The sequence below is a fragment of the Alligator sinensis genome, unplaced genomic scaffold (genome assembly GCF_000455745.1).
Source record: "Alligator sinensis unplaced genomic scaffold, ASM45574v1 scaffold1565_1, whole genome shotgun sequence".
Taxonomy (NCBI): Eukaryota; Metazoa; Chordata; order Crocodylia; family Alligatoridae; genus Alligator; species Alligator sinensis.
This window is the reverse complement of record NW_005843038.1, coordinates 113,583-118,721: the sequence shown is the minus strand read 5'-3', so window position 1 is coordinate 118,721 and position 5,139 is coordinate 113,583.

Here is a 5,139-nt window from a genome sequence, read left to right as displayed (position 1 = left end):
GCAGCCCTGGGGCCATTCTTGGGACTATTCCAAGCCTCCAGGGCCCCAGAAAAGGGGGAATCGTGCTGCCCAGGGACAAGTCTGAAAGTCACAGCTCCCGGGCGCTCGCCAGTGTGAGCCAGTGCCAGAGTGACCCGGGTGCCAGGCACCAGCCACTGGCCCGGCCATGGGGTGCCACAGGCAGGACCTGGGGGTCCCAGGAGGGGCCAGGCTCTGAGCAGAGTGGCTCCGCACGTAGCAAGCCGAGGGGCTCCTGGCACGGAGGGAGGCGCGGGGTCCATGGCTCCCTGGGCAGAAAGTTGAAGTCTTGCAGGCCCCTGCCCCAAGCCCCTGGGGTGCCGCGGTCTGGCTTCCCGGCCCCCTCTCTGGGGCTCGCTCTCACCAGCAGCTGACTCGGACAGTCCGGGAAGCTCTGAGGACACGGCCCGGACCCGTCGTGACGCGCGGGCTGGTGGACAAATCCCTGCCTGGGATTTCACAAGCCTCCCTGAGCAATGCGGCCTTGGCCCTGCCTGACGTCAGGCGAGTCACGGGCAGGCAGTTCCCTCCTGCTGAGAGACGGGCTGAGCTCACCCCACCCGCTCGGCCATTTCCTGGACCGGGAAGACCTGCTCCAGTGTGATTAGGCCACTCTCCTGGCAAGGGCCCAGTGGGGACAGGCAGGAAATGGGTAGAGTGGGGGAAGGGCAGGGCCTGGCTCTCATCTCGCCTCTGGCCACCGCCTGTCACCTCCTTCCCCCCAAGGGGCCGGCAGGAGGACGGTGAAAGAGCCTCCGGGGAGGCAGGTAGGTTGTGGCGAGTCAGCTGCCCCCTCCAGCGCCGAGGGAGCCGAGATTAAACCTGCCGCCAGGCTCCCAGGGCGCCGGAGGCACGTGGCGCTGGCCCTGGCCCCAGCCCCCTGCTCTCGCAGCTGTCCCTATCAGCTGCCCCGGCCCAAGAACGCAGAGCCAGGGGAGCCTGAGTGCCGGCTGGCCGTGCCCCAGCTCCACCCACTGCAAGGGCACGCTGCCTGGGACGGTGCCCAGCGGCCGGCTGCCACCTCCCCCACCTCCCCCCGGATGCAAGGTCTGCGCGGCGTTAATTCCCCGCTGGCAGCACTTGGCGCCAGGCTGGGGCCATCCCTGAGCCACTCAAGCTCATGCTGCTCGCGCTCCCATCACAAGCCCATGAGGGGACACAGCAGCATCAGCCCTGGGGCAGGCGTCCACATCCCTTGTAAGCCTGGCCCAGAGCCCCCTGCGAGCACTTCAGACCTGCGCTCCCTCCCTCCAGCCGTTCCTGCACCCAGCACAGGATAGGGCTGGGGTAGGCAGGAGCATGTAGAGACCCCCCACATCACGGGATGGGACCCCCCATCAGACACCTTCGAGGGTCACAGGTGAGGCGAGGTCGGGGAGGCGCCGCGTATCCTCAGCTGCTTTTCATCTGCAGCCACAGGTGGCAAAAGGAGACCCAGCCGGTGCCCTGCTCCCCACCCACCACTCAGGACCCCAGCCCCAGCCCTGCCCAGGCACTGCCAGCACGCCACCCTGCTCCAGCCCCACGCCTCCTGCGCTGGGCGCCCCAGACACGCGTGCTCCTTAGCCTGTCGCCCCAGCACCTCGCAGCAGGATGCGTCTGTCCAATAGGCCCCGGGCAAGGGGAGCTGCGGGGGCGGGAAGGCAGCCCCATAAAGAGGGAGCGTGGCCTTCTGGCAGGGCTATGGCCTGGGCTGGGTTCAGGGGGGCTGCACTGACCTGCAGCGACCCACCGAGATTTTGGAGCCTCTGGGGCCAGGGGCCCTGTGCCAGCCTGGCTGCACCACACAGCACCATGGCAGGGCCGGGTGCTCCCCACTGCAGAGCCCCATGGCACATCCCGTCCCCCTGCATGCAGGGTGCTGGGCTCCCGCTGCCCCCTCCCCAGGCTCTGCCTGGAGGGGCCCATGCTCTGGCTCGGACAAACGTCCGTCCACACCTGGCGGGGACAAGGCTGCATCTCCTACACCCCCCGGACGCACACAGGAACCAGCCTGAGCATCACCCACTCCCACCCACAGCAGCCTCCTCCTGCCAGCTCTGGCCTGGCAGAGGCAGCAGGGGGGCGGGGGGTGGAGCCCCCTGCCCTGCTGCTGCTGCCCAGGGATGGCCGAGCAGTAGGATGCAGCCACCCTTAGCAATGAGGGTGCTTAGGACAAGGACCCATGCACAGCTCCGAGCACAGGGCCCCTGGGTGGGGCCTCCATGTCCAACACCCCTGCCAATGCCAGGGCATGGGCTGGCTCCAGGCAGGTTCAGGGTGCTCCAGTACAGCACAACGTGGGGCTGGGCCCCCCAGCAGCATCCAGGCTTGGTACAGGGGCACGGCTGTGCAGGGAGGGGCTGGGCCCCAGGCAGCCGCAGGAAGCCTGCCAGGATGGGGTGAGGGCAGGGGACTCTGCACCTGGCTCCCTGGCTCGCAGCCTGCCTGGCGACCTCCTGCACCAACACTTCCTGCAGCATTTCCCAGCAGGCGCGGGTGCGGCTGCAGCTGGAGGTTCTTGAATGACAACACACCTGCTCCTTGCACCCCGCATCTGCTGCCTCAGCCTGGGCCCCGGGCCGGGGGCTCGCACTCCCGTGGCCAGGACCGGCGCACTCAGCCCCGTGGCGCTGCTGGGCTGGGGGCGGGGGGACGGCAGCGCTGGGGGCCAGGCTGCAGGTGTCCCGCTGATGCCCTGGGAGGAGGGGAGGCCTGGGAGATGCTGGGGGCTCCTGGAGCTGAGCCCTCAAGGGGGCTGCACACAGAGGCACCAGAAGGACGTGGGGGCTGGAGCGCTGGGCTGGGCCCAGGGGAACTGTCCACAATCCCCAGCTCTGCCACAGACTCCCTGCTTGACCTTAGTCAGGGCCCCTAGCCCCTGAGGACAGGAGTGTGGCTGTAGCCACTGGTCTGTTCGAGCTCCTCCAGGCCCAGGCTGGGCAGCACCCATAAGGCCAGTCACCGCATGCCTGAGGCCGTGCTGTGACCTGAGAGCTCAGCTGGGGACCGGGGCAGGGCTCCTGGGGCGAGACAAGGCGTGCCGGGACCCGGAGCACACATGGGGGAGCTGTGGGCTGCTCCACGCGAGACGCAGGCTGCAGGGAGGAGAAGCCCTGCGCATGTCTCCATAGGGCCAGGTCTCCAGCAAGACCTGCAGCCAGTGCCTGGAGCAGCTGCCAGCGGCAGATTCCTGGGCCGCTCCATCAGCGGTTGGGAGCTGAGCCTGCGCCCGGCCCCTTCCTCGCAGGCCTGAGCAAACCGTCCTCCCCCTGCGGCTCCCTCCGCTTCCCGGCCCTGGGACCGAAGCTGGGGCTGCCCCTGCTGTGGCGCAGCACCAACGCCTCGGCCTGTGGCCCCGGCCAGGGGGGCTGGTGCCTGGGGGACAGCCAACGCGGGCCAGGGTGTCTGTGGCAGAGCCCTCCCGGCTGAGCTCACACCTTGGCCGGAGAGACGCAAACCGGCTCCAAGTAGCTGTCAAATGAGCCTGAGCCTTGGCAGCCTGAAGAGCAACCTGGCCACGGAGCCCGTGCGCACGGGTGCTCCCGGCACGGCCACGCCAGGGGAGCAGCGAGGGCAGCTTCCAGCTGGGATGCGGGAGCATGGCGCTGGCGCACAGCCCCCACCAGCCCCTGCGAGGTGGCCCTGCCAAGGTGGCAGATGCAGCAGCCACCAGCTGTGGGCTGGGCAGAGCCTGCCGCCGGCCCTGCAGTCCCTCCTCCAGCCTGGCACCCCAGCCATGCTGCCCACCCGCCAGACCCTGAGGCCGGGCATTCCCCCGAGAGCTGGTGACGCGCTGTGGCCAGACTCGTGATTCTGGAGAAGCCGGAGGCCCAGCTGGAGACCCCCTCGCCCGCCTGCCCACATCCCAGGAGCAGGCAGGGCGAAAGGGGAACTGGGAGCTGGGCAAGCGGGCGGAGGGGGGCACTCAGCCCGTCTCTCCGCTCTCCGACGGTTGCGTGGCCACACCGCCCTGGCAGTGATGTCATGGGGCTTCCCATCAGAGAAGTGGCTCGGCTGGCTCTGGGGAACCCGGGCGGCTTTCCCCCATGGCAGCCCTTTCCCTGCTCCTGGAAAGCCTGGGGACGTCACCCGCTGGAAGTCCCCCAGCCCGCAGGGTGGAGGAAGGAGGGGGCAGGGGAAGCCAGCGGCAGGGGCACAGAGAGGGAAGTGGGGGCAGAAATAGGGGTGGGGGGCTGGGGGGAGCAGGGGTGCCAGCCAGCCCTGGACCCCGCCAGGCACCGGGTGCTGTGCCAGAGCTCCCCGCCATGGCTGCTCTGGGGCTCTGCGGTCTGGGGGTGGTTGATGAGGCCCCCGTGCCCAGCCCAAGCAGACAGAAACCTGCCCTGCCCTCCTCCCCCCGGGTGCAGGGTGGGGGGCACGGTCCATCCTGCCCGCCCATCCCACCTGCCTCCCCTGCCCGTCTCTGCTGGCTGCATCAGCGCTGCCGGCCACGGAAACACGAAGGGAGCCGGACTGGAAAAAGCAGCTGCTTCCCTGACTCATCCGGGACCACGGAGGCTCTTCCCAACTGGCCGGGAAGGAGCGGGTCCCCAGCCGGGCAGGATGGCACGTAGCCGACGCCAGCGCTACACTCCCACCTGGGGCACCCAGAGCCAGACCAACCCCCTGCCCCCAGCGCTGCCCAGCCCCAGTGCTGGCCCCGATTGCAAGCCCTGTGCGGCATCCACCAGCCTCCTGGGTGGCAGGGCCCGAGGCACCCCAGCACAGAGCCTGCCCCTCCGGGCAGGGGTCAGGATGGAGGCCCAGCCCCTGTCTGCCTGGGTGAGGCGCCGACGGCTCCGGGCGCCACGAGCGGGTTGAGCCCTCGGCCCCTGCAGCGAGAGCAGCCAGGGCAAGGCGCAGCCCTGAGCCCTCCGGGCTGCCTCCGCCCGCACCGCGGGGCAAGGCGCAGCCCTGAGCCCTCCGGGCTGGATCCGCCCGCACCGCCCCACGCCGCACCGCCTGGCCGCACCTGCTGTGCTGGACAGGGCAGGGGGGGCCACAGCACCGGGGCAGCCGGCCAGGCTCTGCAGTGGTCCCAGGGCTCGGCACAGCAGGGACAAGGCAGACCGGCCCAGCCCTGCCCTGCAGGCCCAGGCAGGGGAGGAGCGCGCTGGAACCGGCCCAGGCGCGAGGTGG